The following is a 26,774-nucleotide window of genomic DNA, read 5'->3' as shown; positions in this document are numbered from 1 at the left end:
GTACCACACCTTGCATCCAATGTTGGTAGCAAGGCCTGGATCTCCCATTTTTCGGCCATATTTCAAGGGGCAGGTTCTACCGATGTCGAAGCAAGAAATTGGCCCACAGTCCCTTTAGACATCACCCTCCCAGAAGTTGAAAACAGCATCAACTCCAGTAAGGGGGGAAAAGCGCAGGGCCCTGATGGGGTACCCATTGACGTATACAAGACTGTACCACGGTTATGGGGACCCATACTTACACTGGCACTTAATGCAGCCGTCGTAACCCAGATTCCACCTACATGGGGTGATTCCATAATTGTCCCTATATATAAGAAAGGTGACAAGGCGGCAGCTAGTAATTACAGACCAATCAGTCTGCTTGACTCCTCAGTAAAAATTATGAGTAGGGTGCTGTTGATTAGGCTGGAAGAATGGGCGGAAGAAAAAGCGATCCTGGCAAACTCCCAATATGGTTTCAGGAAGGGGCGAGGTACACTTGATCAATGCCTGAACCTAGATCTAATTATCGGAAAGTATACCAGGGCCAAGCGAGGCACTTTATATCTTTGCTTTGCCGATCTAAGCAGCGCATTTGATCTTGTGGATCACTCTATCTTATGGCCAGTCCTGTTGGAACTCGGTGCACCTGAGGCTATCATTTTCTTCCTTGCAAGATTGTATGATAGAATGCAAACTTGTGTGCGCTTTGGGGTAGGAGGGGAGTGTACTCCAAACTTTGAAGTAAAACGTGGGATAAGACAGGGCTGTGTCTTAGCCCCTTTTTTGTTTACCCTGTTTATTAATGCGGTCGATATGGTCCTGAAAACAGTCAAAGCAGACGCACCCCAGATCGACGGAACAGGTGTCCCAGTTCTGCTTTATGCAGATGATGCTGTGCTCCTGTCCCGGACCCCGATAGGTCTGCAGCGACTGATGGACCAGTTTTCAGATTTTATCAGTAAACGGAGGCTAGTCATTAATAAGAGTAAAACTCACACTATGGTATGTGGTGCCAGAGTTAAGAAAAATCATGCCTTTTTCATCGATGGGGTGAAAGTTCAGGATGTGGACACATTTTGTTATCTGGGCGTTCTTTTTTTCTCATGATGGCAGTTGGTCTTCTGATTTGACGAACGTCAGGTCCAAAATGAAGAAAAGTGCCTATGGTATTTTTAGGTTTCGACCTGGCGAGGGCACGAAGTGCCCCTCCCAGATCGAAAACTTTTGTCATTAGTATGGATGTCGGCACCGCCTCTGTCTCTCATTGGCTAGCTCCATAAATGGAGGCTAGCCATTGGGAGACAGAGGCTGTCAATCGCGCTTTCTGGGGAAAACGCGATTCGGGGGCGTTTCTCGGGCTTTTTTTAAGCCCCGCCCCTTTGTCCCGGGCCGCGCTGCGATTGGCTGCCGGCCCGGGACACCCCTGTGACGTCATTTCCCAGGCCACGCTGTGATTGGCTGCCGGCCCGGGACACCCCCCTGACGTCATTCCCGGGCCGCGCTGTCATTGGCTGCCGGCCCGGGACCTGACTTGTTTTCAGTTCTTTCCGATTGGTGACTTGAAATAAGTTTTTCGTTTTAAATATAAATCCTCCGTAGTACCTATAATATTGCCGAGACCATTGCATTGTAAATGCTTGATAACTCTTAAAACGTTTTTGAAAGCACGAGTATTATGTGTACATTTTAACACTCTAGTCTAAGATGTTGCACGTTTCTGATTTATTTATTTTTTTTCTGAAAGAGGATGGCAAATGTGAAGTGTGCGCGGCAATCCTGTTTTTAGCGGAGGGTCGGTGTTTAGAATGAGCAGCTTTTGAAAAATAAAGTTCGGGGCGTTCCACAAACATAGAAGTAGGACTAGCAATTTTGAATCGACCGAGGGGCACAGAATGGCTTACTTGACAGCCCTCGCGAACATAGAAAACTGGGGCAATGTGTCCCTAAGGGCAACGAGATTAAACTTTAAGACCCTGTCAACTGTGATACCTAAATTGCATTCTGCTAGGAGCTGCTAATTGATTCTACACTGCAACGCATGAAAGAGGTGCGTTGTTGCGAGGACTGGAGTTTTTTTGACCCTCTTTCCTCTGACATCTCTGCTGTGTTAGTGATGTTTGTGGTTTAGGAATCTTGTCCAGGTGGAAGAGTACCCGTGGTTCAGTGTCTGTGATTGGGCTGCACTGGTGTGGGTGTTCTGTAGCAGAGCATGTCTTCAGGAGAACAATTGGGCGGTGTGCCTGGTATTTACATGAATTGAGACAAATTGTTTTTTTTCTATTTCGTTCTGTGGCTGTAGGTCTTTGTTGCAAGTCCTGCCTATTCTCTCTCGGGCGTTATACCTAAGCCCATTTCCCTAGTCTCCTGCCCCAGTGTTTCCCCTTCAATCATGTGCTGCCTATAATCCGTACAGCCTCCAGACTTCTGGTTCACAGGTCCTGAAACTGTGGACTAAGTTTAATTGTTTCTTGATTTCTATCTTTTTTTTTTTTTTTACTTTTACTTGATGTGGCCTGTCTTCCTCATTCAAACTTGGTTGCCACAATACAATCCTACTGCGTGTTCAATATATTATTTGCATTCCAATTGTCTGAATGAATGGATGTTTAAGTATTTCAAGGGAAACCCTGGGTAAAGCGTAAAGGAGCAGTATACAGGGATTGGAGCGCTGTTACAATTCACTTACAAATGTATAGGATGTATGTGGGTGGTGAACCTGATGTAGTGATCTCTGAAGAGGCGAGAGATCCTCTCCTTTCTGATTTGCCAATGGGCTGCTGCTTTTGTGGAATACTGTTCCTATTCTGGGAGTGTAGATGAAGAAGGCTGTTCAAAATACATAACTTAATTTTGACATTTGCTCTCACATAGTCTTGCTTAAAAAGCACTAGGTGGACTTACACCAAAGGTGTGTAGCAAGATGAAATCTGTCTCACCAAGACTAGCACCCGAAATACTATCATCCTACGCAAGGCATAGCCTAGTTTTTTGGCAACCATTGCCAAGTGTTTGGCAACTAACATCCTTTGAACACTGTGCCAGTGCTTTTTTTTTGGATCCCATGTGAATTTTTCCCGTTTGGGTTTAGGCAGGAAAACAATCATGAGTGCCGCATACATCTCATTGTAATTCCAACAGTATTTGTAAAATCATGTCTAGTAGCATTTGTTCAGTGTGTAAAGAAGTGTTTCCAAAAGTTTTTACAGCCACAACTCACTTTTTGGAAGAACATACTTTTAAGAACCTTCTACCTTTTAGTGGACATGAGCCAGGGCTGGTTTTGAACGGAACTAAAGCATGGTGTGGTAACACATTATGACTTACAGGCCGCACATTTTCCATTGACTTTGTCACTAAGTTTGTACAGACCTACACTACAGTTTTACAGATAAATCTATATATAGTATACACGTAATTATGTGTAGAAATCTGGTTTTGGTCAATATTTATCATTTTTGCATTACCAAGTACAATGTCTTGATCTGTTTTTGCTCCTCTTAAAATGTGTTTCCAGCACACATAAGATTTACAAAAAAATATGTTCATCTTAGCTTAGAAAACCGCTGGAAGCCTACAGTGCATTTACAAGTTTTTACATTTTGTGTGTTGAAAAGAAAACGACATCCCACAGCCTTTTCTTTCACACTCCCTGTACCCCAGCAAGTATTGTCACATAATTCACTTTAAAAACTCCTTTCACTTTGCAGTTGGAGAGAGAAAAGTAAACACCAATCCCCACATTAAAAGAATAAGCAGCAATTTGTCAGAAGACATTGCCTGACATTTGACCCCTGTCTAGGTTCTCAGCAATACACAGACTAGGATTTCAATTGATATTCTAAATTAATAAAAACCAGTGAGTGTCCTGAAAGAGTGCTACCTTAGGTGCCATCCGAGCACATCTAAGATGATGTGTGATATTTTATCCAGTTTGGTGTATCTGCTGGTCTGTCAGTTTGATAAAGTTGTCACTTTCCAACTTTAGGTTTCGCCTGGCGTTTACTGCGCAAGCAGTATCTCGCAGGCGAAAACTTTTGTAAACAAGTATGGAGCTTTCTCCCGCCTCTGTCTTCCATTGGCTAGCTCCATAAATGGAGGCTAGCCATTGGAAGACAGATCTGCCCGTCATTGCCGGAGCAGATTCGTGGGCGTTCCCGCTATTTTTACTCATCCCACCCCTTACCCTACGTCATGCGGCGGTGGGCGGTGTTTTTTTTTTTCTTTTTCAAGCGATGTTTTTGTCATTTGGTTGCCTGTGGTCTCCGTGTTATGTCGTGCTTGGCTCGTGGCTGTCGTCTCCGTCTTCCGTCTTTGCCCGGTATGTACGCTCCGGTTATCGTGCGTGGCTGTCGTCTTTGTGCCTGTGGTCTCCGTGTTTGCCTCGAACCATCTACATTAACATGGTGCTTCACACTGAACATTTTTTTTTTTTTTTTTTTTTTTTTTTTACATTAGGACTATAATGTTTTAAGAAGGCCACTCTTCCAAAAAGAAAAGAAACTCTTTGTATTTGCAAAACACAAAAGAGAGCTCTCAGAACCCGTCAATGAAAGCTCTGGTTTAGTAGACACGGTTGCAGAAATCAAACCCCTAAACCCGGTCTAGTCTGCAGGCAGAGGCTCGTACCTCACACAGACTTGTCAATCCTTTGAAAACCACCGCCAGAGATTTATAACATTACATTATCTCGGGCTTCAATAATGCAAGAGCCGCGAGGAAGGCTTTCGCCTGCAAAGTATGATTTCTTTTTTTAATGCAAAAGAAAATGGGTGTTTTGCCGCGCAGAATATTCAGCTCGAGTGTCTTGTCGCTTGCACCCTGCAAAGGATGCCGCATTTTACATTCACCAATGCCGATTTTCAGGGAGTGATGTATATCAACAAAAAGAACTTCAACACAACAACGGCCGCTACACAAAACGAAAAAGACCTCAATGCGCACACTTGAAGGCGGAGTGTAACAAACAAAGCAACACAATACGTACCAGGATTTCAAATAAATATCTGGTCAAAACGGTATGGTATAGAAAAAGTTCTCTCACGCCCAGATATTCAATGGTGCGCCCTGTGGCCAGGGGGCTACTGCCTGTGAAGCAGCCGGTGCAATGCCCGGGCCCAGAGGCCTGAGGGGGCCATTGAACACCGATTAATGCTGTGTTGTCTACCGAATTAACAGGTAGGGGCATTTTCATTACTTAAGTTGGGACCCATGGCCCCCTAGCAACGCTGCTTGTGGCGAAAGCTGTGCACACTATGCAAGTACAGTCAGTACATTAACAGAAACAATTCACCTCTCCGACCATTAAAAGGCAAACTAAAGAAATCCAAGATCATCGCCTCTTGCTGCTCAAGCAGTGGCTGACGCAGCCGACAGTATGCGGGAGGCTGCCTCCGTCACTGAGCCTCATGGAAATTGGCAAGGAACGGCGCTCATAAATCTATCTTTCAAGTAAAAGATTTAATTGGATTTTAATATTGAGCTAGTTAAAAATAGACGAGACGAACTTTTTGCTGTTGCCGAAAAAGTCCTCAACCTTAGATGTACCCTGTTCAGGTTAATAACTTAAGCATCTCAACCCGTCACGCTTTCCCTCTTTGTTCTATCTGAACCATATTTAGCCCGCTGCAGTGCCAATGTCCTTTGTTCCCTTCTGTCCGCTGACCCTGTGGGTTGGAGGGGAAACCCCATCTGCGGTGATCCCGAATTTTCTCACCTAACATCCTTTGTCTTCTGTCAGTCAGTAGATTGTTTTTCACACTGTACTGTAGACGCCCCGGCTTCAATGAGGCCGGATACAACTTTACAATGTGGTAACGAGGGGCGGTCAGCGTCACTCCACTGACCTTCATTAGCTCGGTGGGTTACTGGAGGGGCGCGCTGTGCGGGGTAGGGGGGTGCATGACAAGCTGCCACCTGCTGTCTGACATATGGTTAAGAGCCGCGCATGTGCGCACTGCTCCAGAGTGTGTGCGTGTGTGACTGCTCCAGTGTGTGCGTGCATGTGACTGCTCCAGAGTGTGTGTGTGTGACTGCTCCTGGGTGTGTGTGACTGTTCCAGGGTGTGTGTGTATGTGACTGCTCCAGAGTGTGTGTGTGTATGTGACAGCTCCAGAGTGTGTGTGTGTATGTGACTGCTCCAGTGTGTGTGTGTATGTGACTGCTCCAGTGTGTGTGTGTATGTGACTGCTCCAGTGTGTGTGTGTGTGACTTCTCCAGTGTGTGTGTGTGTGTGACTGCTCCAGAGTGTGTGTGTGTGACTGCTCCTGGGTGTGTGTGTGTGACTGTTCCAGGGTGTGTGTATGTGACAGCTCCAGAGTGTGTGTGTGTATGTGACAGCTCCAGAGTGTGTGTGTGTGTATGTGACTGCTCCAGAGTGTGTGTGTGTGTGTGTGTGTGACTGTTCCAGTGTGTGTGTGTGTGACTGCTCCAGAGTGTGTGTGTGGGACTGCTCCTGGGTGTGTGTGTGTGACTGTTCCAGGGTGTGTGTGTATGTGACAGCTCCAGAGTGTGTGTGTGTGTGTATGTGACTGCTCCAGAGTGTGTGTGTGTGTGTATGTGACTGCTCCAGTGTGTGTGTGTATGTGACTGCTCCAGTGTGTGTGTGTGTGACTGCTCCAGAGTGTGTGTGTGTGTGACTGCTCCTGGGTGTGTGTGTGTGACTGTTCCAGGGTGTGTGTGTATGTGACTGCTCCAGAGTGTGTGTGTGTGTATGTGACGGCTCCAGAGTGTGTGTGTGTGTGTGTGTGTATGTGACTGCTCCAGAGTGTGTGTGTATGTGACTGCTCCAGTGTGTGTGTGTATGTGACTGCTCCAGTGTGTGTGTGTGTGTGTGTGTGTGTGTGTGTGTGTGTGACTGCTCCAGTGGGTGTGTGTATGTGACTGCTCTGGTTGTGTGTGTGTGTGGGGGGCTCTGGGTGTGTGTGTGTGTGTGTGGCTCTGGGTGTGGCTGGCTCTGGGTGTGTGTGGCTGGCTCTGGGTGTGTGGGGCTGGCTCTGGCTGTGTGTGTGTGGCTCTGGGTGTGTGTGTGTCTGGTAGTAATTGCTGTCTGCTGAGCTCGTCCGTAGGGTACAATAGTTCTCACATTTGCGAGAGATTAAGCTATTGGCAATGTAAATGACAATGCCATTTATTTATCTGTTTTCAAAACCAACACATAAATACAAATTTTGTCATTTACAATGCCAATAGCTCTAACTTCTCCAAAGGCGAAACTGTTGCATTGTAAATGCTTGTTAAATTTGCCACTAAGATCGGCGACAGAAGAATCAGTGATATGATTCAAATATATAATGCTAGGAGTGTTTCCATCGCACTATATGGGGCAGGGTTGTGGGGCTATACTAACACTGACTCCTTGCAAAGGGAGGAAAATTGTTTTTGTTAAAAAACTGCTTTGTGTCCCCACATCAGCCTCCACTGATTTGACCCATAGGGAAGTTGGGGCTGCCTACTTAAATCACCTGATTTCGTTTAGGCCGCTAATGGTATGACGTGCAATCTGGACTAAGGAAGAGAGAGCCTTTAATCGGTCAGTTATCAGGGATTGCCTTAAACTGGACAATTTTCTGAAGATTCCATGGCTCAAATACATTGTGGACAGCTTCCAAACTATATATGGACTCAATATAGTGGCTGATCCAGGTTCTGCTGGAAATTATTCTAAGTTGGATATGAAAAAAATGTTCATGATGTATAGAGCTAAAAAACGTGCAGCAATAAGTGGACGCCTCACTTCAGTTACTCTGTACAATAAATATATGCAAAGTGAGGGCTTCCAATTGTATTTGAGCCTTGTAACTAAACCAACTCATAGGTTGGTCTTGACTAGACTTAGACTTGGGTTGGCTCATGGGTTGGTGGCTTTCCCCGAACCAAAAAAGCATCCAGTTGGACCATGCCCCTGTGATGGCCATACGAAACAAAGCACCCTGCACTTTATGCTAATTTGTACTCTTTTCATGAACTTGAGGATTGTTTACTTTTAAAAAATACGCTATCTTTACCGTGGAGGATGCCATGAAACTGATCTATGATCTGAATTCTCCGGACAAATGTTTTTATATTGCCATGTTTTTATGTAAGTCAATGCAGCTTAGAAATAGCATGATTTCTTAAACATCTGTTACAAATATGATCATTTTGCTTATGTGCTTTTACGGTAAATGTTCTTTTAATGTCTTAATGTTTTTTGCTTATGTGTTTTTATGGTCATTGTTCTTTTTAAATCCACCGAATAAAGCTTCATGAAATGAAATGAAATCTATGTAAGAGTTATGCATGCACTGTAAGAATTTCAGATGTTTCTGTATGAGAAATTAGACAATCAGTGATTTAAAAACCCCTTAAATATGTTTTTATGTAATTATTTTATAGCGCTACTTATCTCAGTGAAAGGTGTCAGGGTACTTTAAATCACACACACCATTCAGAGACAATAAATCATATAAGCGTGCAAATCATTGTACAGCAAACGTTCCACAAAGCAATTACAGTAAAATGGTGTAGGAAGAACATTTTGTCTGTACTGGTAGCCATTATATGTTAAGGGTACATTGTGGGGTGAAACATAAAGTCAGGCTTTAAAAGGTAACACAATGACTGGGGTTGGTTGTAATAATTATTATTACAACTTTTTTGCTACCCAAAGGAACCCTTTTAGGACATCCCAGAGGAACGACAGATTAAAAAAAATACAATAAGGTTCAAAACCAATGCCTTGCAGTTTGCATGCAGCTTCTTGCTGTTTTTTCATAGCTCACTGTACTATCTGAGAAGGCTTGCAATTTATGACCTCCAAGTAGGATCTCTGTGTCAAAAACAGTTACCCACTTACTTACTGAATAAACTACAAATCTGTGATCCGCGTGTTACAAAATGTGCTTCGCCGCAAACTGTGACTGTTTAAACACAGATATCTCCTGAAAATTCACTAACCTCCTTAATTTCCCGTGAAATTTTCTGGCCACACAAATATCTCTGCTGCAGGTGCCTTAGCCCGAAAGGATATTTTCAAATGCAGATTATTTGGTACCAATTAAGTAAAGCAGAACAGATTTACAGTAACGTGTCCCAAATAACAGTGCAAATTACACCTATTTGCCATTGCATTTTTACAAATGTGACAATCGGGACTATACTAGGTGACCCAAACCTGTTAGAACAGCCTGAGCACCCTGCCATTCTTATGTTTTTAATTTTCCATGGAATTGTTAAACACTTTGCTCATGGTCTTAATTAAAATTAGATTTACAGCGCCGCCATGTGGTGAGCTGTTATAAATATGTGCTGGAGAGATTATAAAGTGCCGGTGGCGAGCACTGACGAAACGCCAGCACAAATCAAGCATTACCTCCCCGACCGCCAGGCGTACATTTTTTCCATTGCCAACGCTCATTTTGAGTCTAAAAAGCTGCTTCTGGACTATAGATTTCAAGTACAGTACCAGAGTAAAGGAGTTAGGACGGTCTTCGTGAAGGTGGGAGGAGTGTTTTGCAAGTGTTTTCTAGTCAGGTCGCGCTTTGTTTGGAAGAGTATTGGTCTTTGTGGAGCATTTCTTTGGCTCTTGGCAGACAGCACTGTGCACTCCACAGTAACGAGACACTTAGGAATCAAGGCCAGTGTTCTGTGAGCGGCGCAGTCCCTTCCAGAGAACCCACTGGCCGGACTGGTAACCAACAGCAGCCGACAAGCATGCTAAGGCCAGCCCAGCTTTGTTGGCTCTCTTTCCATCCATCATTCTCTCTATGTCCTTTGCGCCTCTCTCCCCTCCCTTTCTGATCTCGAGCTCTCTCCCTATCCCTCTCTGGAAAGAGCTGCTGGAGGTACCAGCAGCAGCCAAGGGCTTTCAAACCTGGCCTGAGGCCTCCAGAGCTCCAGCCCCCCCCACCCCACAGGATAAAAGGCCAAGTCGGAATCGGGGACCCTTTTCAAAACGGGGCCTGACGGAGCCCGGAGGTTTTCCGACAGGGCAGTGGGGCTGGGGCAGAGTCAGCCTTATATGTCATGTTAAGGAGATGTCCCGACAGGTGGGTGCCTCTCGTCTGGTGCGGATGGGTGAGCGCCATGTCAGGCTCAGGAGAGATATTTACTAGTGACTGCCCCTGAAGAACCTAAGGCTCTAGAGAAGTGGTCACTTTTTTTGAGAGCACAGGTCGGGGTTCTTTAAATACCCGCGGGCTGGGTCCGTGTCAGACGCATATCAGAATTAAGAGGTATGCGAATAGACTGCTACCCCTAAATGACCAGTATGGCCTGGCACTGTGATGATCGCCTGCCATGCTTGGTTAAGAGACCTCTGACCAGGGTGTGGCACAGATTGGATTCACACATCATGGCTCACAAGAAAGAAATGTTGCACTGTTGAATGAAAGAGAGTCATTGTAAATTTGTCATATATATTTATATTTTTGTTTGTACATTCTGTGCTTGCTGTGTTTGATATTGTGTTCCTTTTGCCTTCGTTGTTTTGAATCTATGGCCTGCTATTTTTGTTTGTTCCATTTTTGTAACAGTTCTCCCATGTAACGTATCTGGTTCTATTGTACAGTGCTCTGACACCTTCGGGTAAAGTCCGCGCCTTATAAAAATGCATTAAATAAATAAATAAATAGACTTGGGTGAGATATCTTGGAGGGGGTAATAGTTGGGTTATGTGGTTACTCTGAAAGGGTCATGGACTGCACAGGTGGGCCTGGCGCCCTTCAGTCGGTTTATGTATATACTGTGTGTGTGAAGTGCTTGCGTTTCTGCCTGGCACTGTGCTCTGCACTCAAGTTAAATAAATACAGCACTAAAAATGTGGTGAGGAATGTGAAGGGGCCTTTCAAACCCCCACTCTCATTACAAGCATCTGTGAATATACTGCCTGTACTACTCTGTGGTGAAAAAACATGAGAGGGTTCGGGCAGTGCTCTTTTTAAGTTTAAAACACTTTATTTCAATCGAGGAAAAACAAGAAAAGCTATGAGGCCGATCAACACATTGACCAAGTAAAATTGATTAGGATTTTGAAAGTATAGTTAAAGGCATTGTTTAAAACCAAAAAATATAATATAATATATTTTAAATGCAATGACAGCGCGAAAAATAGCTTAGTTAAAGAAACTGTATCAAGGAATACACATGTTGATAACTGGATCAAGAGGGCTGTATCAAGTAATACTGATAACTAGAGGTGATAACTATTAATATGATGTAGTAAATATATCAGAAGCTTAAAATTCAATAGCTATTTCCCATTTGAACCATAATATAATAACATGATGAAACGGGATAAAACGGGAAACAAAGAAGGAAAACAAGTCTGAGCACTGGCATGTTGCTATCATTCAACCCCTTAAAAAATTGTGGGGCTTATTTTCAAGCCCCTTGCGCCACTGGTGCATCCCTTTTTGTGATGCAACGGCGGCGCAACCAGCTGTTACTCGCAACACTTTGTGTGAAAGGAGCGTGCCATGGATGTTGCTGTGGGTGTTCCCAGCACGCATAGGAAGAGGAAATCACCTCTTGTGATTGTTTTTGTGCCGGAGAGTGTCCCATCCTGCACAAAAATTACCTCCCCGCAACGCAGGATCCCTTGCACCCTTTGATAGTGATAGTGAGATATGTGTTTCACATCATAGTGCAAACTAAGGGGCTTAATTACAAGCCCATTCCGCCACCGGTGCGTCACTTTTTATGACGCACAGGCAGCGCAATGTGCTTGCCCACATTCACAAGGCCACCTAGAGTCACCCAGGGTGACTTTACCTGGCCTTGTAAATATGGGCCCCATTCATGCATTACTCTGTGTGAAAGGGGCATTCCACGGGTGTTATTGTGGGTCTTCCCAGGCAGCATCCATGGAACTTGACGCATTGCCAGATTTACAACATTTTGTAAAACTTGGAATGTGTCAGAATTCTACTCCTCCCCAGGGAAGGTGTAGGAGTGGCGCAACAAGGAGAAATACCTTTATTTCTCCTCATTTTCTCCTCATTCTAAGCATGCATAAAAAGAGGAAAATACCATTAATGATTGTTTTGTGCAGGAAGGAGGCCCTTCCTTCACCAAACAATTATCCCTGCAGCTCAGGCACCCTTGCAAAATTATGTACGGATGCCAGCACTGGCACATGGCAGCCAATTGTGTGCCAGTGGAGGGGAAAGCACAGAGATGCGTCGTATTGTTGTTAATATGATGCATCCCTGTGCTTTGAAAATGATACAGCATGGCGCAGCTAAATGGCTTGCGGTGGTGCATCATTTTCTTGCAGAAGAGGACCAAAGACTCCAAGGTCTAGGGCTGCTCTGCACTGACTCAAGTCAATAGGCCTATAAATCCCAGCCAAGTTCGAGGTGGTGGTCCAAGGTGTGGGCAGGACTTGCACATACAGAGTGCGTCTTGAAGTGTTTGGTAGTCAATAGCAGCGCTGCCATCCGTTAAAATACTCCTTAGGGTGGGGGCTTGTGCCAGGCTCTCAGTTACAACTCTCTTAACTTTGTGGATATGCATAGACTTGTAATGTATAGAGTGGTGGGAAGACGAAGGCTTACCGCTTGGTTTCAGTGCTGTTATGATGTCATACAAAACTCAATAAAGTTTGTTACAGAAAAAAAAATCATTAGGAGCCAGGGAATACCGGCAGGGATGGTTTGCACTTGTTGAACAATTTTTGGAGGGGAAGTTTATTGTTTCAATTGTTTACTTGCATTGTTCCATTTCTACCTTCTTCTTTAAAAATCCGCTGGATTTGTCCAGTATTCCCTTTGTTAGGGCTCCATCAGTTGGGATTTCCGATGTCTTCCACGGATCTATAGGCTGCTAAGATAGTGGCAACCCTGACACAAGCATTAGTGGAACTGGGGTCAACAACAAGTGGTGTCTCCACTCAAGGAACCCTTGGACTGCCTAAAAGACGGCATTTGGGTTGTTTCAAATGATAGCTTTTCAGCAAACGGGAGGGCCCATGAGATGCTTGCACAGCTGTGGGGGAGGGGTTGATATTTTGAAGAATCTGGAGAGAAGTTAGAGCCCATGAGAGTTGAAGGAAGGTAATGACGAAGGAGAAGGCGATAAAAATGCGATGCAGAGAAGAAATGACGGCTGGCATTCAGCAAGGTAGGAAATAATGGTAGAGTGCTTGGGGGTGGAGCCTCATGGAGATGGGATAGTTGCAGTGGTGGCTCCCCCGCAAAGGCGAAGGAGCGTCGTCCTACTGCTCAGCAAGCTGTGGTAAAAAATAAAAATAAAATGATAACAAAAAGTTATTATCATTTTATTTTTCTTTGCGGGACTCTGAGCCAGGTGGGGCTGGGCTCGCCACCCTGAGACAGAGCAGGAGTGGCTTGTACGCCCTCCCTAAGTGTGCATGACTGCTGGGCCGGCTCTCTTGGACTGGCCGAGCAGTCATGCACACATGTCCAGGCTCAGAGGCACTATCTGAGCGGCCTGGCAGCTCAGACCAATCACAACACTGCTCATTCAGTGTTGTGATTGGCTGGGAGAGTCTGGGAGCCTGGGTGCTTCCGGTAATGGCGACAATGGAGGAGAGCCGTGCATTGGTAAGTTTGTTTTAGTTATTTTTTTACCCCTCCCCCCCCACCGCACCACCTCTGTTCCGAGGCAGCCTCCACTGATACTTTGGTATGGATGGGAGGGGAAGGTGTAAATGTGGGAGGTTACTGTTTGGCATTCAGGGCAGAAAAAGGTGTCAGGGTACGAATGAGACCAGGGCACCGAACGCTATACGAGAGTGTCATACTGGTGGTGGACAAGGCGCCATTAGACGAGACAGGGAATAAAGAAAGCTGAGAAATGGGTGGTCAGTGAAGAGGACAAGGCTAATGAAGAAAGTAAGGAGAAGAAAGTTCTGGGGGAGGGGTATGTTTTTTAGTTGTTGAACTGAAAATTTAGGGTGAAAAGTTTTGTTTATTAAGAGGACTGGGTGTTGACTTGGAAACCCAGGGCTCCAGTGATAGAGAATTATACCTCTGCATCTTTTATACATACAACCATTTATTGTGAAAAGCATTCTGAATGGAATATGGGTATATGGCCATTGGGAGTTATTAGGAAAGATTTTGTGAATTTTGGTTGTTTAGCATGGCGATATACGATGAGAAGTTCAGGCTGCAGAAAACAAGGAACTGATGTGGGAGAGTTAGACCAGGATCTGTGGTTGCAATCTAGACCGAGGTCGGGATTACAAACAGAGAGCAGGTTGGCTCTTCCATAGCACTCTATTCTAGGACATTCCACCCAAGAAGACTGGGTGGGGTAATCATGCAGGGTGGGGAGGAATGAGGGGCACAGAGGGTATGGCATTTAACAGGGATATGTGTAGTAGGTTGAGGTATGAGTGCTTCAAGCATTGGTCAATGATAAGACAATGTTGCTGCTTTGAGAATACCCTGTAAGTGTAGGTTCACAATATTGTCATCAAGTTTAGCTCGAATGAGAGGATCCACTTGTGGCGATGTGGAGACGTAATCAAGGAGGACTGATTAGGCAGACACATGAAAGCAGATAGAGCTGCCAAATAAACCATGATTGTGCCACCGCCAGGGCTTGCTGCTCAAAGAACAATGCAAATCAGAAGACATTGGAAAGGTGGGTTTTAAAAGGGTTGATTGCTTCCGACTTTCACCACTGAACAAACTTAGTCCAATGATCTGCGCATCTATTTAGTACCAGGTTACCTGACCACCAAGATGACTTCTCAAACTTCATCAGGAGGGCAAAACGACTCTAACTTGCACTGCTCAATTTCCATGCATGTAGTTCCAGTGTTTGAAGGTCAGACCATCCCACTATGAGAGCAGGCCCTCTCTGCTTGGCAGAGGAAAGGGCGGCCAAATATCCGGTGCCAAGAAGTAGGCATACCAGATCCACATCGGAATCAGTTAAGCTTGATCCACCCACAGTACGTGCAGCACTCTTGACAGGAGAGGGATTGGTGGAAATGTATACAGCTGCCTCTACCAGGAAAGACATGGCTTGGCAGTTCGGGCTGGACTGTTCCCATGAGGCACAGGGTCAAGACTGATTTGCATATGGTCATGTCTGAACTGGGGTGGCTTGGTGAGCAAAATAACGATGGATTAAACCAAGATCTGTGACTGGGGGTGAATGTTTTGCCATTGTGCAACATTCCGTCCATCTTCCTGTGTGTTTTGCTGTTCACCCTATGTGGGAAGGGTATGCCCAGACGTGGGTCTCATGCTCACTAAGCCACTGGAGTCAAGCTATCCTGGCTGAAGATGGCTGATAGCCAGAAAACGGTCCTAGGATGCTTGATTCTGGCCCAGGAAAGACATGGCTTGGCAGTTTGGGCTGGTCTGTTCCCATGAGGCACAGGTGCAAGACTGTTTTGCATATGGCCATGTCTGAACTGGGGTGGCTTGGTGAGCAAAATAAAGATGGATTAAACCCAGATCTGTGACTCCATCCATCATCTTGTGTGTTCAGCTGCCTCTAACACCAGTTTAATATTAAGTCATCCCCCAGTGAACCATTCAGAGGGAAGTGCATACTACAATCCTGAGGACACTTCATGTGCTGGACCACGGCAAAGTGATCCACAAAAGAGAACCCAAATCTGGAGAAGATTAACCCCATCACCTGAGGGTGTAGCTCCCACTCTTAATCCACCAGTGAGAGATGACTGAGAGCATCTGCCCTCACACTGAGGAAGCCTGCTAATGAGTCTTTACCAGGAAGATCCCTCGTCACTCCGCTCACTTACGCAGGCCATTATTCCCAACATAAGGTCCATGACTCCGCACTGTCCTGTTTGTCGTTTTAATGGATGGTTGTCATGCTGTCCAACACAGCTCGAACAATGCTTCCTGAGATGGAAGAGAAAATGGCCTTCATATCAAATTGGACCACCCACAGTTTACGAACATGTATTTACAGACACCCCTCTAATGCAAACCAAAGGCAAGCATTATCATGTCACTTAGATGAGAAACCCAGCTAAGTAATCAGGTGTCTGCGACAGCGGCAGCCTGAGCTTCTGGAAGGAAAACAGGCACTGGCAAAGTGTGCTGCCTTGTGGCTAATACACCTTGATGTTGTCATGTTCAGATGCAGAGTCACATGTGGAGGCATGTGGCACCACCTGGCAGTGTTGTAGTGCCATTGGTTTGAAAGGTTTCTGGGACCAGTTTGATGCCTGGAGGGAGTATTCATAAGCTGAGGGAAAATCTGGCTTTCAAAAGCAGCCACATGGGAGGCAGTTGGGGCTGAGTATATCGTGGGTGAGAGGTATTTGTTGCAGCCAGTTACTATAGGATGTCCTGATCTATTCGTTTTGCACTTGGGGAGAATGACTGGTACAGTTGAAGGATGTGGGCAATGAAAAAAAACAAATTGTTGTTTGGAAGGAGCCAATGGCCGTAGACAGGGCTAGACGAAAGTTCAACCAACAATAACGGTGTTTGTAGAAAAGAGGAGTTTCAATCAATCGTGCATAAAGGTATTAAGTTGGGGGATTTTTAAATGTTATGGCCGGAAGTAATGCACTTGTGCTTGATGGACAATAAGCTACACTTGTTAGATGAAATTGAGAAGGTGGCAGAGCTGCCAAGGGAAGAAATGTAGGACTGAACTTTGTTTGAAATATAGTGGAGGAAACACCTGTGTAGAAGGGTTTTCCTATGTGGTACTTTCTCACTAACCTGCTTTGCTTTCGGCAACTTCTCTTATTTTTCCTCCTTCTCACTCCAATCCATTCTCACCTCATCAACTCTCTTGCCCTCCATCCTCTCTGAACCCTACTCACTCTCCCATTCCAGTTCACTCTAATCTATCTACACTCACTCTCGTGTCCTTACCCGAAAAATACTCATTATATAGAGTAGACAGAAAATTAAAAAGGGGAGGAGGTTTAGCAATTATAGCCAAAGAAAACCTCAGGATTAAGAGCTCTGAAAAAGGAAGTCATCCTGACTGTGAAATCATGACATTCCAAATCATGATTACTAATAATTACAGCTTCAATGGAGTACTCATCTATAGGCCACCAAATGCAAAAAGACCGCTCATTGATTCACTAAGCCCATTCCTAGAATCCTGTGTAACGAACCCAGACTACACAATACTGGGGGACTTCAATTTACATTTGGAGAAAACCACAGACCCTAAGATTAGCACCTTTAAAGATGCAATGGCCAATTTCGACCTAGAACAAAAAGTCCAGCTAGGTACACATATAGCAGGACATACACTTGATGGTATTTTTACATCTTGCCAAAAATTAACAAACGTAGAAGTCCACCCGATGGCGTGGACAGATCATAAACTTGTATCGTTTCAACTAGAGTTTGTAAAGGACCTAGGAAAACCTCTTGAAAAGCTTAAAAGAGTTACTTACCCTGATTGGTCAAAAGTTGATCCCCAAATATTAATAGAGGCATTGAACTCATCACATCCTACTCTAGATAGTGACAGCAATATAGCCTGTACGCAATTTAATGATTGGTTAAAAACAGCAATGCAGAGCTCCGTACCACAGAAAAGAGCGATCTTCAAAAGGAAGTCACCTTCGCAACCTTGGTACTCGGATGCCTTAAAAATACAGAAACAGACATGCAGAAGAGCGGAAAAGAAGTGGAGAATACAATATGACCTCAAATTAAAGACAGAGTACAAAAAAGAATTGGCCATTTACAAGAACATGACAATCGCAGAAAAAAGCAAATTCTTTGTACGTAAAATAAACGAATCCAAGAACTCGAGCAAAGAGCTGTTTGCAGTAGTCAAGAAACTTGCTAAAATCGAAAACAATAATCCCGAAAACATATCATCCGATTTCTGCAACACCCTAGGCCATTTCTTCATAAATAAAGTGTCTTCAGTTTATGAACTATTCAAAAACAATCAGATAGACCATATAACTGAAAGCCTCACCAATAATATAAAATTACAAAACCAATCTAGCGGTACACCCTCTTTTCACTGGTCTTTACCTACAGTGGAACAAATTAGTAAAGAAATAATGACAACCAACTCGGGCAGCCCCTTAGACCCTTGTCCACCGAAGGTAATGCAAAATTTTTCTGAACAAATAGGACCAGCATTACAAAAATTGTTTGAGGTAATCCTGAACACCAGTACATTTCCAAATGACTGGAAAAACATATCGATCAGGCCACTTCTGAAAAAACTTAATTTGGACAGTGAAGTTCCTAGCAATTATAGACCTATAGCCAGGATCCCTTTCGCTGCGAAAATACTGGAGAAACTGCTAAACAAGCAGTTCTCACTGTACCTTCTGGAAAACAATTGGCTGGACCATTCCCAGTTCGGTTTCCGCGAGGGACATGGAACAGAGACAGCCCTCCTTAAGGCAACTGAAGAACTTAGAAAAATATTAGATAATGGAGAAAAGGCCGCCTTGGTGCTATTAGATCTCTCGGCGGCCTTCGACACGGTCAGCCACGAGATACTAATAAAACGCATTAAAGAAACCAGAGCAAGCGATCAGGCATGCAATCTCATCGCATCTTACCTGAAGGACAGAAAATTCTCAGTGGAACTAGGAGAAGCAAAATCAGACTCCTTCACGGTACCATGCGGTGTCCCACAGGTCTCTTCATTAAGCCCAACACTTTTTAACTTATATGTGGCCCCCCTTGCTGAAGTAATACGAGAAAATGGCTTTACGCCAATCTCCTACGCAGATGATACACAAATCGTCATCTCCTTAGGCAAAGACTATAACGTAACAGCCAAAAAATTCCAAATATGCATGTTAAAAGTCAGTCAATGGATGCAACAAAATTGCCTCAAACTCAACAGAGAGAAGAGTGAGGTAATGATTCTGGGAGGTAACGCAGACATTTGGTCCCCAGACTGGTGGTCTCCTGAACTGGAAATCAGACCAGAACCCTCGGAAAAGGTTAAAAATTTAGGATTCATGGTCGACACAAAATTAGCATACGAAGCACAAGTAAACAAGCTAGCTTCGTCTTTCTGGATGATTTTAAAAATGATAAGAAAGATACTTCCGTATCTCCCCCAAGACACTCGTAAAACGGTGGTGACTGCTCTTGCATTGTCGCGACTGGACTACGGAAACGCGCTATATACGGGAGCTAGAGTAAAAATCACGCAAAAAGTGCAACGACTACAGAATGCGGCAGCCCGACTAATACTGGAAATTCCGAAGTTCCAACCTATTAGCCATAAACTGGAGTCATTACATTGGCTTCCAGTGGCTAAAAGAGTCAAGTTCAAGTCTTTATGCCTGACATACAAGGCATTGCAGGGTAAAGGACCACACTTCCTGAAAATGCACCTAAAACATTACGAACCTTCTAGGCTACTCAGATCTGGACAACAAAATCTGATAGCGATTCCCAAGTTTAAGCGATCAAACTGGGGAGGAAGAAGTTTCCTAGTTCATGCAGCACGGACTTGGAATCTACTACCACTGGATATAAAAAACAGCCCAACATTGGAAATATTCAGAAAGAAAATTAAAACATGGCTATTCTGTGTATAAATTACGCTAACCACAGACCTGCTCAGGACAATGGACAAATCATAGCGCCAAGACGCCTCCGGGCATTCGCGCGCTTTAGAAATGGAGAAATCAAATCAAAATCAAATCTTTCCCAGATCTGTATTTACCTGTGCCCACATCCACACCTATAGCTGCCTGTATCATCTGCCTTTTACCCTCTGCCACGCCACAGAGACCACGTTCATGGAGTCTCCCATGTAAAGCACATTCCCTTGACACATTCCAGCTTGCCCTCCAATTCTTCAATTCCCACTTCACCAGAACAGATGTTTTCCACTGTGTTGTTAGGGGCATCTAGGGAGGTGAGATAAGGGTTGCCTTGACTCCTGGAAAGGCGAGCAAGCTCCACTGGGGAAGGGTGATGGGGGGATGGGGAGGGAGAAAGGGTGGGCGGCCAAAGTAGCCAAGAGGCTTTGAAAGATTGGGGAGATGAAAGTTTGACGAAAAGGATCATGATGGGTACACACAAAAAGGGGATTGTTGGGTGTTTATCAGGTTTTAGGACGTTGGGGCAGGATTTTTTATAGCCTGTAGGGCAAAATGCCAGGTGGTGTTTTCTAGGTGTTGTGACCTACTCTCATTAAAGCAACATTTTGCTGACTATATTACCATCTGTCTTGCTTGTGTTGTGTCGTCCAGTGATGAACCTGCATGAGAAATGGGCTTGCACATTCTCCCCCAAGGTCTTTGGGCGGGTGGACGTGGCCAGCAGGTGCTTTGCTAGCTGATTGACTACGAGGGAAGAGGTGGGTTAAGCAGGGGTTATGGATGGATGTGCACGAGAGGGCTTCCTCAATCCTGCCTTCACCGAGAGCCCAGTGGGCTTGTGAGAGACATCACCCACGCACCCTTTTTACAGCAGTGCTTGCAGGTTGGAGATCTGTTATTCCTATCGCTGGTGGGGAAAAGTCCTGCAATTGCCTTTGAGCAGGGCTCTAAAGGGTGGGCACTTTTAGGGGCATGTAGTTAGGTGAGAGAATGGATATGTAGGTTCCTGGGTGGATAAGGCAGGAAAAAGGAAGTGAGCTGTAAGCAGTGCTTAATTTGAGGCGGTGGTTTCCGATGGAGGTTACCAGCACTTATTTTTGAGGACTAGCACTTATTTTTCCTCTTCAGATATTTCCTGACAGCAAAGGGGAAGAAAAAAAACACTAATCAGAAGGATGGAGGAAGCGTAAGACAGTCTCAAAAGGAGGAAACAGGAACTGGCAAGAGTGAGATAAAGGGGCAGTAGTGTCTGGTAGTGGATTAAAGGGGCATGTGATGGATTCACCATTGCGCAGCCTTGGTATTCAGCGCACTGATGAGTTAGCGCCAGCCATAAGTTTCTGAGGGGAAACAACCTTTACAATGCAGCCATTACATTTGAACTACCTTTACAACGCAGCTATTACATCGCACTCCCTTTACAACACAGTCATTACAACGCAACATCCTTTACATCGCATGCCATTACAGCGCAGCCATTACATCGCATGTCACTACAACGCATGTCATTACAATGCATGCCATTACTAATGGGGAATAGTAATTTTTACCCCTACACTATCCAACACTTACCCTACTGTTGCACTCACTGGAGTGGGAATCGTCATTTTTACCCCTACACTATCCAACACTACCCTACTGTTGCACTCACTGGAGTGAGAATAGTAATTTTTACCCCTACACTATACAACACTTACCCTACTGTTGCACTCACTCTAGTGGGAATAGTAATTTTTACCCCTACACTATCCAACACTTACCCTATTGTTGCCCTAAAAGTAATATGCGTTGTAATGGTATGCTTTGTAATGGTATGCATTGTAATGGAATGCGTTGTAAATGTAGTTTCTAAAAAATGCGATGTGATGGCATGCGATGTAAAATCATGCGTTGTAATGGATGTTGCGATGTAAAAAGTGCATTGTAAAGGCACTCATTGTAAATGATTGCGTTGTAACATCATACATTCCTTCTGAGTAGAGCTTTGGGCACCAGCTCGCAGTAGTTTACAAAGTAACCACTGGATGTGAGGTTTTGGAAGATTAAAGAGATGAAGTTTGGACGAAATGGGTCAGAATGCATCGAAACAAAAGGGAGGCTGCCAGGTGTTTGGCCGGTTTTAGGACGGGAAGGGAGGAAAAGACCAGGAGCCATATTACATGAAGTGTCCAGGGGGTGCAACTGGCCTTTGAGACCGGTTTGCGCCCCCCTGTGGCACTCTGGTATTACAGAAGGGGCTGCAGAACCTTGTGCAGCCTCTTCTGGGATACTGATAGCACTGGCATACATAAAGTACCAGCGTTATCTGCAGTGAGCGTTCCCTCATTTGCATGGGGGCATAACCCATGCAAATAAGGGAATTCCTTCACCTCTACGCCTGTGCCGTATTACAGACGCGCGGGTGCAGAGGCAAAGGGTCACTCAATAGGCACACTCAGAGAGTGCCATCTAAAAGGTGGTGCATTGTCAGTGTGCTCCCTGATGGCAGCCCTCTGGAGGGTGGAACGGAGGTCCCATGGATGCCCCAGACATCAGTGACTGCACTCGCCAGCAAGAGGATATCTAATCCCCTTCAAAAGTGCAGGCTTGTTGTCGCTTGCACTGTGAAACCATGGAGGGTCTGTAAAGCAGTCGCTCTGTTTTTCACAGCATTACGCTGCCTCCAGGGTAGCACAAGTTTGTGACTGCCCTGGGGGTAGCACATTCATGGTATTAGGGTGTATTTTCACTGTTTGCACCTGGCGCACCATTTTAAAGGTGCGTCCAAAGCAAACAATGAAAAAGTGTATTTACCATAAAACGGCCCCTGAAGGCATGCCCCGCCCCAAGACTAGTAGGAAATGACAGTGCTGATAATTTGAAGCAGCGGTCCCTTTCTCTTTACTCCCTCTCGGGTCGTTTCAGTCTGCCCCTATGAGCGCATGCTCTGAAACATGAAAGCGAAAGATAGGTGGCAGGAAAAGAAGGCCCCACTCCGCCTCTGTACTGGCGTTGTCAGGTTGTGGCGCCACCTTGCACTCGGCCTGCTAGGAGTGCTGAGAGAGGCACCATTTTCTCAGCCCTTTGTTGAGTTCATGTCACTGTGAGCTGCCTGGCCATGGGCAAACAACACCAGCCGCCCATCTGTGTGACAGCCCTGATCAAACGATTCAAACTTGACATTTGGCAGCACTGGTGGTTCACTCCTAAGAAAAACAATGGCCTCCTTTAAAAAAAAAAAAAATTAAGCAGTGCTGCCTCTCTAGCCAATCCTTTAGCTTTGGGGATCTGAAATAATCTGAACTGTCGCAATTGCAGGTGAGAGAGATGGTTGTAGTTGTTTTGGCAGCGATGACAAGGGCGATGGGTGGCGCAAGCTGCCTTGGCCTCCTGGTCAGAGCCCTGGTACTTCATATTTTACAAATTAAGCACTGCTTCCCCACTCCCAAAACCCCTCTGATATGTACATGTTCAGTGGCCCTGCCCTTGCTGTGGCCCCTAGTTTAAATACTAGTCTGTGTTGCACGACTGGAAATTTTCCTCTTCTTCACAAAAAAATGTATTATAAAGAATCCACTCTGGTTGTCTCTCCTCTTCCCTTGTGGTGCAGCGCAAGACAGAGAGGAACGAACACCTTGTGCATGTTTCTAGTTTCCAAATTTAGCTCAGTCTATTCTTAGGAATCCCAAAGCCACCTCCTCCCGTCTCCAGACAGCATCCCGGTGGCTCCTTCCCCTCCTCCAGATATAGGCCTCCGAGCTGGGACGTCTGCTCTGAACCTTTCATCTCCTTTGTCTTCCAGCAAAGACAAATAAACGGGCGGGAATGCTCTTTCCTTGTTTTTTAAAAACTGCTTAGGGGGAGAAGGGAAGGTTGTGATTCGCCCCCAGCAGCAAAGATTTATAACAGATGAAGAGAGACCGAGCACAGGCCCACAAAAAAAGAGTCAGTGCTCCAGGATTGAGGTTATACCTTGCGAGGCAATGACAGCAAGCAAAGAATTGTAGATACCCATTCAGATGGTTGCAATTTTAGATAAATGTATATAAAATAACCATATAAATAAAAGCAATATCGGTAGATATACCAAAAAGGAAGAGAAATTAGTTTGTGCTCACTTTTGATAAAAAAAATGGCAGTGTACGGAGCTCAATTTCAAGATCTTACTACTCCCCTCGCCAGTGAGCAACTTTTCTCACTCGTCCTCCTTCTCACCACAGACCAAGTTTTTTGCTGCCATCCACTCTCTCATTAGGTTTCACCTGCACAGCGCTTGATTTGTGAAATCTCTTGTATTAACTATATCTTAAAAGGGGGCTCATATCAGTTCCCATAGTCGAATTACTGTGTTAATTTGCTTTTGAATGGAACTTTTTTGTTTTTTAACTTCCCCTAGGTGAATGCATTTACAAAACTTCTACTAAAGCTGTTCACATTTTTTAAGCCCCATTCACTCTCAAGATAAGATCTCTTCTCACAGAAAAGGCAGACAGCTTCTAACAGTATGCTGGAATGCTTGCTTTTTATTACTTAGTTGTGTAAAGCAGATGATTGAGTCTTAGAACATTTGTGGCATTTCCTATTCATGCCTCTGTGGAAAAGTAAATTTTGCCATGTTCTGTGTCCCTACGCTTCATCCATCATATGTTATGTGTGCATGACCAATATGCATATGTTATTCCCCATGTCCGATTAATGACGCAATTACAGTTGTGTCCACCTCTGGTATGTCATTTTCCAGTCCTCGTGAATACTACGAATATCAGGCCTATGTAAAGTAATGTTGCCACGTTTCTCAGTGTGCACGTTATTCCATTATAAAGTCCCCGTTTCCAGGCCTCAAAAGGGCCCGGACATCAGATTCAGCTCCTGTCTCCTGAAAGCCTCGCTGAGGAGCGATACAGCCCCCACCTGTATCCTCGACCCTTCACTTACTTCCTGCCTCGCAGTGCCCGGTGCAGCTTGGCTCTGCCTCTGAGTCTGCCAAAAGTATGTTATAGTTCCAGCTATCAGTTCAGTCCTCCTCCTCTGCATTCCTAAGCTACTGAACTGCATCAATAGTTTCCGTCATTGTCTAGCCTACTCGGCTCCACGTTAGAGAAATACTGTATTAATGGTCATTTAATATTCTTCATCACGCACTACATGTAGAATAATGCATGGTCCAGTCTTAGAGTCAAGTTAGCTTTTCCCCTCATGACTTCTAGTTTATATCAACATGTTCCCTAAACATCAGATACCAGATAGGGTTTAGGTACATGTCGCTCCGACCCTCCAGACTCTAGTCTCTGCTCCTAGCACAGAGTTCGTAGCCCCCAGCTTCTCCTAGTAACACGTCATTGCCAGTTTTCGCGCACCATTAGGTTAGAGGTCCCGGCTCCTTAGGTAGCCCCTCCTATGTTTCCACCCATTCATGACATATTCTGTTACGTTTGCATCACATGTCTATGTATACTCCCAGTTACACCCATTTTTTCTGTTATCTTTCGCGATTGCTCCACCCACTGCTACGCCTACTGCAATGTAATGCTATGTGTTCGCGCTATGTATATATGCCTGTGTTTTGTTATTGAATGTTAGCGCGCTCATCCCAGACCTAGCCCCAGCAGCTGCTGGGCCTCTTTTCCCCTGCTGGGTCCCAGTTGTCCTGCTGGGCCCTGTCATTCTGTTCCTATGCAGGTTGTCCTGATCCTGTCCTTATGCTGTAATAAACCTGCAGAAACTCCTACTACCTCGAATCTTGACTCTTATTTATTGAGCTATCTGTTATGCTATAAGTCTAGTCAAAAATAGGGTATTATTTATTTATTTACCACATAATGGCGCCCGAATAGGGACTTGCCCTTTCCCCACGCGTCGGTGAAGCCACGCCGACCCCCTGACCCTCTGCAGTCGTGACGGAACTCTTCTGCGCAGTGGCAGATATTTCTGCTCAAGTATCCCTCAGGCCCACGGAGGAGACGGAGGAGGCGGTCCAGCATCCGAACGAGACGGTGGAGGAACGCGGCGAGTCCCGACCAGAGCCCAAGCCGAGAGTCCAAGGTCCGAGGTATCCGGAGGCCCACCCGTAACTGAAGTCCGAAGTTCGTCGTCGTAGCAGTCCAGTCCCGTCCGAGGCCTTCCGTTCCGTGCTGCCCGGTGAGTACCATTGCTGGGGTAGTATCTAGACAGGACCAATCTAAATTGACTCCTGGTCCGTGGGTTGGTGGTGCCCAGACTCACAAACGAAGTGTTCACCTAGGTGGATACGGGTCTTGATGTGTCCCTTTATGGGACCGGTATGTTCCGTACTGTTATAGCAGTGCATCCAGTAACTCTAGTCTGTTCCGTTCTCGAGAAAATTCTTGTATTTCTGTTCTCAGTATTTCAGGTAATATTCTGTTCGAACTGTTATTTATAATGTTCTTCATGTATTTTACTGTCGTGGTATGAGTGCGATGTGATTTCGTGTTTTCATTGTGTAGTGTATTGTGTCCAGATTACAGTTCAGTCATGCCGCTCTTTTCCAAGTTACGTCAGATAAAAACTAGAAAGGGTCTGTTAGAGGAAGCAGTTCCTGTTCCGCCTAGGGACAGTCCAGGTCACTTTATGTATCAGAAACATGGCATAAGCGCCATATTGTATTTAGATTTATGGGTAGAGTATACCAAACAGTTAGAAGAAAAGTATAGATGGCCCGTATCGGGTACATGGGATGCCGAATGTATCATGCGAGTAGAAGAAGCATTATGGAAAAAGAAAGCCAGACAGTCACAGAAAGATGCCATCGAGTTATGGCGTAAAGAAGCTCATAGAAGAACGGAAAAGGAAGTCAGAAAGTCGGAGTTAAGTAGAGAATCCCAGGAACGAGCCCATGAAAGAGAATTAATCGAGATAGGTGAACAAGTCAAAACCGAACAGTCAGACAGACAGAGGCATGCCCTCATTAAGGGTATGTATCCCCTTCTTGCCGAAGGTGTGCCAAAAGCGACCCCAGAGACATCTAGTAATTTCCCGCCACCATTAATTCCGACCAAGCTACGTCACAAACCGACCGCAGCTGATATTTTCATTTCGTCCTATCTGGACGACACAGTCCCGGAATATGCAAATCCTGTCCGCGCTCCGCCAGTCCCTGTAAACCAGGTAATTCCTGCTCCTCCAGACACCGGGGTGCCCTTAACAGCTCCCCCGGTCCAGTCCGCCATACAAGTCCAGCCCACGTTACAATTACCGACCCTGCCAGGACAAAGAATGTCAGTCGACGATTCTAGTCTAGGGGCCGCAGGAGGAGGTCTTCCTCAAACCCCGCCGCCACACAAGCGTTTATCAG

The sequence above is a fragment of the Lissotriton helveticus genome, chromosome 7 (genome assembly GCF_964261635.1).
Source record: "Lissotriton helveticus chromosome 7, aLisHel1.1, whole genome shotgun sequence".
NCBI lineage: Eukaryota > Metazoa > Chordata > Amphibia > Caudata > Salamandridae > Lissotriton > Lissotriton helveticus.
This window is presented reverse-complemented; position numbering follows the sequence as displayed.